The sequence below is a fragment of the Benincasa hispida genome, unplaced genomic scaffold (assembly GCF_027475165.1).
Source record: "Benincasa hispida cultivar pf3 unplaced genomic scaffold, pf3_genome.v1.1 HicScf1853, whole genome shotgun sequence".
NCBI lineage: Eukaryota > Viridiplantae > Streptophyta > Magnoliopsida > Cucurbitales > Cucurbitaceae > Benincasa > Benincasa hispida.
Genome location: NW_028326246.1, coordinates 120,977 through 133,655, shown reverse-complemented (window position 1 = coordinate 133,655; position 12,679 = coordinate 120,977). Strand labels below are relative to the sequence as shown.

Here is a 12,679-nt window from a genome sequence, read left to right as displayed (position 1 = left end):
GAGGCTAGAAGTTTTAAATTCAGGAAATCCTTTCTCAAGTTCATTCCATTCTAACCCTAGTTTATTTACTTGAATCTCTTCTATTTCTTAAACTAGTGTTGCATTAAAACCCTTAATTTACACCCCTTATTATTCTTAATTACGTCTCATGCAATCTCGAATAACAATCTAAATTATTAGATCCATCAGATTAAACTTTTTCTCAAGCAATTTAATTAGCTCTAGATCAATTAACTAATGGCCAGTTAACCAAAAGCATTAAGAACAAATAATTTAGAAACCTAAGCAATAATTAATCAATCACAATGTCAAAAATCCACTAAAATAACCCAAAAATCTAATAGCACCCTAGAATTTAGAGTGTAGCCACACATAATTTCAAAAATATCAATCCCTAAACAAAAATAATTCATCATGGAGACAGAATAACGTAAGGATGTAAAGAAACAATCTCCCTTCACTGTAACTGAATCCCAATCACGATTTCTTGACCTTCGCCAACGAATTCTAGATTCTTCTTCAACAAGGATTCATGTTCAGATCGATCTCTATGCCTTCTAGTCACGTTCTGTCCAAAAATGCTCCAAAATTCTCTCGATTCTATTCTCAATTGAATTCTTTAGCCCTCTATCGAAATTTTCCTCCTTGCTCTATCTGACGACACATTGTTCTTTTTATGAAAGCATTGCAGTGTTGCAACATTGACGTCCATGCAATACGTATGTGTCATTCGTAGTGTCGCACACTACCCTGTTTCATGCTCTTGGGTTAACAGTGTTGGGGAGGCAACATTGCAACACAAGTTCAATGCTGGCTCCCCCGAATTGACTTCCAAATTCAACCTTTTTTCTTCACTTTTGGTCCTTAGTTCCTTTCTAATTCGGCTATTGACCCTTAGATACTCAAATCTGGATTTTTGCCCTGGGTTTTGATCATTTTCGCCTAGTTTTCTCCTAATGTTTAGTTTCTTGAAATCACTCAACAAACCACATCAAACCAAACAAAACTAGCAATAATAGTTCTAAAATTGAAAGCAATAAAAGCACTTTTCAGTTGCTTTTGAAGCATGTTCAATCTAATTGTGTTTGGAAATTATGTCATATCGTTACTATTATCGTTACAATTACCATTATTGTTACTGTTTTAGAGGAAAATTATAAATTTTGACATCTTTACCGTTACCATTACCGTATGACCCTCAAAGGTAATGGTAACGGTAACTGTGATAGTAAATGTGACAAAATTCATGATTCTAAGTAAACACGATCAAAAGCAATTCAATTATATTTACGGTTCAGGCTCATTATAAATGATCTACCAATGAAATTTCATTACGATTACTCCAATTTTCATTACGGTTTGGTAAAAGTGGCCTTAATGGAGATCTTGAAAACAATAAATGCAGGCCATCTTTGCCAAACCATAATGAAAATTGGTACAATTGTAATGGAGTTCCAATGGTGGATTAATTGTAATGAGTCTGAATCACAAATGTAATTGAATTGCTTTTGATTGTGTTTACTTAGAATTCAAATTTATTGTTACCGTTTACCTAACTTTTGAGGGTCAAACGGTAACAGTAAAGATGTTAAAATTCATGATTTTTCCTCTAGGACAGGAACAATAATGGTAATAGTAATGGTAACCATAATGGTAAAGGTAACAATACGGCGTAATTTCCAACTGCAATTGGATTGAACACTCTCCTTCGTCAATTAGTTTGCATTTTTTTATTACAGATTTGGAAGTGGGCACTAGATGTCAGTATGGGTGTAGAACACAAGTAAACAACACCAAAAGTAATCAAATGGGACCTACTTTTTTCAATACCATTGATTTATTATGTTTTCACTGGGGTAAACGTAGCCTTAACGAAAACATATTTATATTTCATGTTTTAACGTATGTGTTTAGTGGCAAATTCACAAACTGGATTCCAATTTAAACAAAATTTCAAAATATATTTGATAATATATTATAAATTAGAAAATTAGTTGTATTTACTCACTAAATATTAGGTTGAATATTGTTAAAAAATAGAGAGGCGAAAAGAACAAATGTAAGAATATAAAAGAGAAACGGAGAGAAGAAAGTAGAAAACATATGTATTATGCTCAATTTAGGCGTGTTTTCAAATGATCTCTACAACCTCTATTTATATGGTTTTGAGAATGGTGGTTACAAGAATGAAAATTAAAGAGGAGACAAGATAATTATGGAATTAACTAGAGAGGTTAATTGATGAGCTTTAACCGGTGGAGGTTATGTATGGACATCTACATAATTATCATATTTATAATACTCCTCCTTAGGTGTCCATAATATATAAAATATATGTCTTGTTAAAACCTTACTAAGAAAAATTCAATGGGATAAAAACCTAGTGAAGAAAAAAGAGTACATCATTCATATACTTTAATAATAGCTTCATTAAAAACCTTGCTAGGAATACCCAGTGGGACAAAACCATAGTCAAGGGAAAAAGAGTGCAACATATTTACTCTCCCTCATGAAAACATCACTTGATACTTTTGGTTGTAATATACAAACGTTGTGTGTTTAATTTCTCAAATGTTGTTGCAGGTAACACCTTCATCAATAAGTCTTCCAAGTCATCTTTTGAAGAAAATCATTGAATAGTGATGCTGGTACTTTACGCATTATCATCTTCATGTAAGAACACTATTAGCAAGCCCCGTATATCATCAAGATTTTAACATGATTTTAGTTGTTATGATCTGCTTCATAAGCTGCCATGATATAAACAATCTTCTCTATGTACTAAGTAACCTATTTAAGATCTACTTCTAATAGGTTAGATAAGTAACTTGTATCTTCACAATCAATTAGATCACAATTAGATTTATGAGAATAGAATAAATCCATATAAACTAATTCTCAAATAAAAACATAACATATGTTTAACTCTACTATAATATCTTTCTTTAGAGGAATATTATATTTATGCTACGATAGGTAGCGTATAAACTAGTAAAAATATAAATGCACTTATTTTCTAAAAATTATGGTTTCTTGGAACCTAAAGTTTTTAATTATATTTATGATATCAGATAATATAAATTTTCACACCAAGTGAGTGAACCATCAAGAAATGTTCAATGGTGGAACTAGTCCATATAAGATCTTTTATGTACAAATTGATGCAATTTCATTTGCTTTATGTTTTATTTGCAAGCTAAGGCAAAACTTACCATCTTAATTTCTTTCTTAAGAAACTCTATTGCCTTTGAAATCTCTTCAGAAGTTTCTGCTCAAATCGTCAATATATATATATATATAATTTATAGTAAATCTCATGTTGTGATTTCTTTATGAAAATATATGAACAAATAGGATTATTTTTATACCCTCATATCATCAAATATTTAACAAGATGATTACTTTACATTCATTAGGAATGTTTTATAAAAATCTTTATGATATATATATATATATATATATATCATTCTCTAATATTTTATTTATATTATTTTGGTACCTTTAATCCTTTAGGGATATATTAGTAAAAGATTCATATAAATGTACAATAACTACATTATAAGATGCATGTTAAGCTTTTTATGCACAGTTAGATAAATTAAATATATCATGGTATTGTATCCACTATAGGATAGTATGTCTCCTCATAATCAATACCAGTTCTTTGCGAGAATTATTATGAAACTTGTCTCGATTTATATATTGCGACCCTATTCTATTTATTTTTCTTACAAATACTCACTTGTATCTCACATATTTGACATTCTTTAATGCTTAAACTACTGGTTCTCACGATTTGAAAAATGAATTTATTTCTATTGGATTGTTTCTTTCCACATAAGTCAATCCTTTCTATGTCACGACATTTTTAATATATCTGAGTATATTATACTCATTTTCATAAAGAATATCGTGAGCAACATTGTATGCAAAAATGTTATCAACTTATTTAAGTATGGTTCCATCTTTTTCTTGTCATGACATATAATAACAATTAAATTGTGTAGTAAATAATCCACCCGTCAGGGGTTCAAAGTATTTTATTTAATTTATGTTTCCAACTTTTCCTTAACTCTTCCCCTTAACGTTGAAAAATTTGTCTCGTTAATAACATATAAATTGTGTAGTAAACAATCCACCTATTAGGGGTTCATAGTAATTAATTGATGTAAAATCATTTCAACATGGATTTTAATTGCTCCACCATCTTAATTGTTGTTGTGAAACAATTTAAACATTTACTGCATATCTTGATGAAATATATTTAACATATGGACATAAGTTCATTAGTCATTGATTGAGTATACACAATAACATGATCTTATACAGATCTAGAAGTTTTGCTAGTTGAACATAAGCTACATGATGTTTAACACTTATCCCAATCAATTATCAAATATTTGGGATGCAAACTCACTAGCATTATCAAAACAAAATAATAAGTATATATGTGACAATAAAAATCATAAAAGCATGAATGTGTTCCGAAAGTAAGAAAGGTTCAATTTCAATTTTAGCTAGTGAGAGTTTGATAATTAATCTCTTTAGAACACGACACCATGAGAATTTATTAGATGGAAGAATCTTCTAGTTCTCAATGGATGTCAATGTATATTCTCAATAATTATTTTCACTATTGAACCAAAATGACTCATCATGTCAAAGGAAAATATATTTGGATCAATGAACTTCAGGGTCATTATTGCATATATTTCAACTACCCAAATATAGTGAATACAATTTAGAAGGAAAAACATAACTTTTCTACATGCACTTCCCATGGAAGACAATAGAGATAGTATATAAATATCATATGTCATTCTTATTATCAATCTTTCTTGATGATATATTATAACGTATACCTTCCAAATTTACAAAACTTCTCTTTGATTTACAAGAGAATAAAGTATATCAATTATCAATTTTGCTCCTCTGGAAAAATATTGTTTTCTTTTTCAAAATCTTTAATTAAGTCTACAGGACTTAATATCATACACTACAAGAAAAAGAGATATCCAGACACTAAACACGACCATCGACAGTTCAATCATTGGGAGATATACTATCTCTAGATGTCATACAAAAATCGTCGGGAGTTACTTATCACTCCCGATGTTGGTTACATTTTGTCGGGAGTCATGACCTAACTCTTGACGGGTAAGTTACCTGTCGGGAGTTACGCATAACTCTCGACGCCATTTCTATTTCGTCGGGAGATACACGTGGGTTTTACTTTACATATGACCTAACTCCTGACAGGTATTTTATCTCGTCGGGAGTTTAGGTACTAATTCCCAATGATATATAGTACGCATCAGGAGTTAGTAACCCTAATAAGCGATTTGAAATATTCGACTCTACTTCTCCTCCACCCCCCCACCCCCCGCTCTGCTTTTCATCCCTTTTGCCTCTCCCTTTGCTCCATCGATCAAAAATCGATTTGCGTTGAACGTCGTCGTGGAATGCCTTCTTCCACCGTCAAATGTTATCTTTAGAGCAAGTCAAACACCTTCTTCTGCCGTTGAAAAAGATGATTTTTCACCGTCGAACGTCTCCCTTCCATCCTCTGCCATCAAACGTCTCCCCTCCGCCGTGAAGCGCCTACTTCAGGTAATTTCTCTCTATTTGAATCAATTTTATGAGTTGTATGAACTGTTTTATAGGTAATATTGTTATAGATTAAAAAATCCTATGATTTGGGCTTTGAGTTAAGGGGACCTTAAGGCTAGTTGTGATAATGAATCAATTTGAGCTTGAACTTGAGCTTGAGCTTGAGCTTAAAAAAGGAAATTATTGGCATTTAGAATAACTTTGGTTTTCTAATTGAGTAATTCTTAGATATCTCTTTTGGTTTGTAAGAAGTTATAGTTGAGTTGTGGATTGTGATTATGAACGATGGAATTTTGGCTTCTTTTTGTGGGAGTCTATTATAGGTTTGAAAGATGAGTTTGATGAGTCTATGTGAAATGTGCAATGTTGAGCACAATTTGACTTATTAATAAATTGTCTGAAAGTTAAACATTTGTAGTTGAGAAACACATCCATATGTCTCTTATAATTCTATTCTTATTTCTATGAGTATATATAAGCCTCTAAAAGCTAATCACCATTCTTTATCTACACAACACAGGTTATAATTTATTTTGGATTATAAGTTGGGTAAAAAAAGATTTATTTTTAAGGATGAATAAAGAATGGATAAAACTTAGAAATAAGTTATCGGTCGAGTGTAGAGAAGAAGTATCCCAATTTTTAGAAGTGATGAAGTTTCATGTTAATGATTTCGGATGAACAAGATGCCCATGCAAGAATTATATGAATTCAATGTGGGAATCATTAGAGGGTGTAGAGCAACATCTACTAATATATGAAATATCTCCCTCATACTGTGAATGGGTTATCATGGAGAGCCATTCAGCTTAGCTAGAGATTTTGAATGTCATACAACTTATTCATTACATAATGATGAAGAAACTAACATAGAATGTAATGTTGTGAAAGAAAATAAAATGTTGAATATTATAAACGATCTACAAGTTTCAATTGAAAACAAAGACGCAAATGAAGAAGGGATTGAGAATAAAATATCCTCTAATGGTCGAGAAAAAGATACCACAAACTTATTTGAGGATTTAATGGCTGAAGCAAGTAATGAACTATACCCTGATTGTTTGCAATTTTTGTTCTTGAACTTTTTAGTGAAGTTGATGCATATCAAAATTCTAAATGGATGAAGTAACAAATCGTTTGACATGTTGTTAGAATTGTTATATATGATTACTTCATTATCTAGTCGCTAATATATTGTTATCCTTCAGTTATGGTAGCAAAGTAGTTATGTCTTACTAATGGCTATCCTGCAATTATGGTAGCCAAACAACTGGATTTTGATGTGTTTTCTGGATTTTGTGTGTTTCTGGATGTTTATGAAATTTGAATGTTGTGTGGGGTGAGTTGAGATTAGTTATACTTGTTTTGGAGTTCAACTTGGAATTTTTTGTTTGTTTGTGGAAGAATATGAATTTTGAATGTTGTGTGAGATGGATTGAGATTACTAATGGCTATCCTGCAATTATGGTAGCCAAACAACTGGATTTTGATGTGTTTTCTGGATTTTGTGTGTTTCTGGATGTTTATGAAATTTGAATGTTGTGTGGGGTGAGTTGAGATTAGTTATACTTGTTTTGGAGTTCAACTTGGAATTTTTTGTTTGTTTGTGGAAGAATATGAATTTTGAATGTTGTGTGAGATGGATTGAGATTAGTTATCTTTCTTTTGGAGTTCAACTTGTGGTTTTTGTGTGTTTGTGGAGGTTTAAGGTTGAGAATATGTAGTCTTGGAAGTATGCTGATTTTTTTATATTGTAGGATTGTAGAATTTATCTTATGGCTTTTGTTTGTTTGTGAAAGTTTATGAATTTTGAATGTTGTGTGGGACATGTTGAGATTAGTTATCTTTCTTTTGGAGTTCAACTTGTGGTTTTTGTGTGTTTGTGGAGGTTTAAGGTTGAGAACATGTAGAAGTTTGTTGATTTTCTTTATTTTGTAGAATTGTAGGATTCATCTTATAACTTTTATTTGTTTGTGGAAGTTAATAAATTTTGAATGTTGTGTGGAATGGGTTGAGATTAGTTATCTTTCTTCTGAAGTTCAACTTGTGGTTTTTGTGTATTTGTGGAGGTTTAAGGTTGAGAACATGTAGTCTTGGGAGTGTATCGATTTTCTTTATTTTATAGGATTATAGGATTCATCTTATGACTTTTGTTTATTTGTGGAAATTAATGAATTTTGAATGTTATGTGGAGTGGGTTAAGATTAGTTTTCATATGAGGGGTTGAGAGTTCTTTTTACATTTAATCTTCATATATACAAAAATGTTTTCTAATTAATGTAATTGTAGATAAACAACTATTTTGGAGATGTTGTTTGGAGATGTTGTTGGAGATGCCATTTGGAGATGTCATCACACTTTCTTCTATGTATTCGTCAAGACATATTCGTTTTATAGACCATCTTTGCCAATTTTCTCTCTTTTGTGTAATAAAGAATATTGTTAACTTTGTTTTTGTTTTTTTATTTGCATGTGAATACATTTTGTTCTTTATGTGTTTGATTTGCTTAATAATGTTCTAAATTTTAGGTTATTTAGATCAAAATTTAAAAAAAAAAAAACAAAAAAAAGCTTGGATAGTGCATTATTTCCCAATGAGGGCGTCGAGAGTTCTATTATATCTCGGCGGCTAGTCAATCGTTGGGAGTTTGATTTCAGAAACTAAGTTTCTGAATCAAACTCTTATACTCCCAACGATGGTAATATCGTCGGGAGATCAGGGAACTTTTGACGGATGAATACATCTGTCAAGAGTAAATAAACTCCCGACATTGTACATGAGGCGTTAGGAATTGTTCTAACTCCCGACGTTGTACATGAGGCGTTCGGAATTGTTCTAACTCCCAACGGTGTGCATTTGCACGTCAGGAGATGGTTGACGAGTATATCCCGACCAAACTTTCAACGCGTTATTTACCATTTTCTGGTGATTCAGAGCGTTGGGAAAGTGGCGTTTTCTTGTAGTGATATTTGATTTTTCAGTTCAAGCATTTGAATTTTTTAAAACATATTCTCTACTTTTAAGTATGCATATATATACTATATGTAAAACATAAATATTATTTATTCTTATTCTCTTCAGGATATTTAAAAGAAACCAAAATATATCGTATACAAAATTTCAAAAACAATAATAATCTCTTCAAGAGTTTCAAAGAAACTTATAACATAATATCATATTTAAAGGTTAAAAAGATTATAATCTCTTCAAGAGATTCAAATAAACTCTCAAAGTTTGCTTCCACACATCGTTTCTTTTTCATTAATAAGGATTTTAATTCTTGTTGTACGAAATATTATTGTCTTTTTTGCATCACATTTGAAAAATGAAATTTTCCTTCAAAACATTATATATGTATGGTAATTTTAATAGAATAATTACTTCTTCCTTTATTAACATGATTCCGACCTCAATAATTAAATATTGGAACACTTCACGGAATGATATTATATTATTTGGTCAAAATTTATTTTTTCATAGAATCATTTGCTCATATATTTTATTCAACCTCAAAAGATATTAGATAAATATTCATCACAATCTTTCAAATTTTCTTTCTCAAACTACTAATACAAGAGCATAACATATTTGATATATGATCATTAGTTTATAAGCATTTATTAATTTAAAATATGTGCAACTACAGGTGAATGAAAAAAAACAATGAACATTAATTGATTTATACAACTTCAGATGTATTAAATCAAATTTAGCTTTAGGAAGAGTAATAATCTATTCTGTATAACTTTCAAATTAATACATACATACAAACATACGTACGTATGTACGTACATACATACACGTACATACGTACGTACGTACATACATACATATTTATTTATACTCAAGACTTCACAAATTTATCCATCTGAGAGTAATTTAAATATTCAACAATCAAATAAATTTTAATTATAGCATAACAAACAAAAATTGACTAATTCAACTCTCAGGTTAGTTCTCAAATAGAGACGTTTCCTTACGATCACCTTAAATACCTCAGCCTAACTACAACAAAGGATTCTCTTAGTCAATTTTTTTTTTCTAATTCATTAATCTTTTAATTAAGAGTTTATTAATATTTTAATGAATCTAAGTGCATTGTTAATCTTATTAAACAAAACCACTTTTAGAAATAATTTTTAATATTTTGAATCTTGGCAAATAAAATTAATGACAATTTTGAATATTTATTCTCATATTTGAAAGATAAAATAATATTATTAGAAGAAAATCTTAAAAAATAAAAGATAATATTAGTATGAGAGAATTTTATCTTTATCTAAAAGAAATTCAAATCTTATCCAGAATTATGCAATTCATTTAAGAAAACAAATATGTAATTTATTTTTTCATATATGAAATTATATTCAAATATATAAAAATATGAATTGATTTGAAAAACATCTCAATCAAATCTTTCAAAAATGAGAATTATATTTGAAAATAAGATGTATGGTTTGTAGTCTATGAAATTTTTTTAATCTAAATGACATATTTTATAAGACTATTTTCAAATATAGAAAAATGAACTAAAATATTTACAAAATATAGCAAAATCTTAGAATTATTAATGATAGACGCTGATAGATACTAATAAACTTTTATTAGTATCTATCAGTGACATTGATAGAAACTCGTGTGTGATAATGTGTTATAAAATAGAGAGGAGAGAATAACAAATGTAAGAACATAAGAGAGAAACATAGAGAAAAAAAGTAGAGAACATATGTATTATGCTCAATCGAGGTGTGTCTTCAAATGATCTCTACAATTTTTATTTATAGGGTTGTGAGAATGGTGGTTACAAGAACGAAACATAGAGAGGGGACAAGATAATTATGAGAATTAATTGGAGAGGTCAATAGATGAGTTTTAACCTAGGAAGATTATACATAGACATCTACATAATTATTGTATTTATAATAAATATAACTATTATTTTCAATTATATAATTTCTAATATATTTACTTTAATTTCACAATAAGAAATTAAGTGTATAACATGAATACTATATGGATTAACATTTTTATATTTTTAATACAATTTTACACTTTAAAATTTTGAATTTAAAATCAAATGAAACCATTTATTTGATAGACAAACTAGTGTTGGCAGATTTACTTAGTTCAACAAATATATGTTTGGTAGGTAAACTGAATTTTATTTTTAAAAACTATTTTCATATTATACTATACTTAAAATCAATATTTTTAATTATTTATCAAATAAGCTCTATTCCCTAATTTTCACCCGACATATAAAAAATAAACCTAACTAACAGGTCAAAGTGAGTTAGTGAACTTAATTCAATTATAATTAACATGATCTTGAAATTCGATCATGTCTGCTACGAAAACTAGCTTCGGAGGGTCTCCTATCTTTGGAAGAAAATTAAGAAAAAAAATAATAATTAACTGCACCTAATGAAAAATATTTGTGCAGCTGGACTGTATCTAATTAAAAATTAACACGAGCCTAATTAAAAATTAACATCTGCATTTAAAAGAAAGGTGATTATTTTTTATTTTATTTATTTATATTTTTGTATATGTATAGAAAAAAAGGAGTATGTTTTGCTTGCTCCGCAGATTGGTTAATCCCAGGCTCTCCACTCATTTACTAAAGTTTACCCATGACTGCGACGGCACTCCCTATTTTGCGAACGGCGGCGGGTATTCTTGACGGAGAACAGCGAATGCGGCCGATTCCATCGGCGACGAACCTCTTCCTGCTTTCCAGCGTTCTGCGGCGAAAGCAGGCAGAATCTCAGGCTAGTACAACCTTGCCGGTCCTCAACGCGCGTCAACTCGCCAGTTGTGTGACTGAAGTGGACGACTCAGCTTCTTCCTTGGTTCTCCTCTTCCAGTAACCGTGCAACAAGACCCACGACGATTCGTAAATGTGCTTAACGTTTAGTAATTGATTTTGTCCCTGAGATTGCTTATTGGATTTTTATATATTTTCACTATCGTAAGGGATTTTGTGGTTTGTTACTTGGCAGAGATGGACTTGGTTGCTAATTGCAATGTGGTTGTTGATGTTGGTATTTTCGTTCAATTTGAATTGTTTCAATGCGTGTTGAAATTTTCGTGGCTTATAAATTTTAGGTTGTCATTGCATAAGAACTCGTTGGTAACATCTTGCTTACCCCTGTAGTCTCCAATGATGTGTTTGGATTTTGAAATGAGTTAAAATTTTTTAATTTAGGATTTTGTTTTGTTTATTCGTTTTCTTTCTTTCAGGACCATATCAAATAGTGTAGGGGCGCCTTAGGATGCTTTGTAAGTAGAATTCTGTCTGCTGTTTGCTAGCTCCTTTTGCTTAAATGCTATTATCATGATATTGTAATATTAAGCATGTGGTTATTGAGATAGCATGATAGAGATTGGTCTGCTATGTGACTTAGAGATTACTTAGTACATAGTATGACCACGATTCGCTCTGCTATGTGTCTGGAGATTACTCGATGCATGGTATGACAGAGATTGCTCAACTATGTATATTGAGATTACTCTACGCAAGTACGACAGAGATTTGGGTATAGATTTGGTGAGAGTTTTTACCTACTTATTGCTATGTTTTCAAAGCTACTTTTACAAAATTTATATGTATTTTAATTGTCTTGAGTTCTGAAATTGCCCATGATTTTCGTTGTTTTACAAAGTTTTAAATTTGCAATGAGAATGTGAAAATTTTCATTTAAAATTATTTTCTTATGAACTCATATCACTTACTTGGCAAGCTCATTCTTTTCCTTAAATTTTCCACTAGGTAGCACGAGAGTATTCAGTGGGCCTACTGAGGTTAAGAACTGCCACCAATCTTTTGCATGTTACGTTTCATTTTACATTGTAAATATTTTAAATTTTGTTTGTCTTTGAAACTAAAGAGGCTAGCATTAATTTGAGGATTTTAACCATTCATACAACTTTATGATGGTTGTACACTAAAAACTTTAATGCTTTTCCATTGTTAGTTTATGACTATGCTGTGAGATTGTGTGCAATTAGGCATACTTAATTGTGGAGTTAGAATCTGAAAGAAATTATTTGGGAGTGTTTCTTTTG

The 12,679-nt window shown here is 30.3% G+C and overlaps 1 long non-coding RNA gene across 1 annotated transcript; it reads left to right on the top strand.

Moving 5' to 3' along the window:
* Positions 1–11,191: 11,191 nt before the first annotated feature.
* LOC150030486 (uncharacterized) lies at positions 11,192–12,520 on the top strand. Its single transcript, XR_016526833.1, has 3 exons — positions 11,192–11,513; positions 11,614–12,161; positions 12,384–12,520. It is a non-coding gene; the product is annotated as an uncharacterized LOC150030486 (long non-coding RNA).
* The last annotated feature ends 159 nt before the right edge of the window (positions 12,521–12,679 follow it).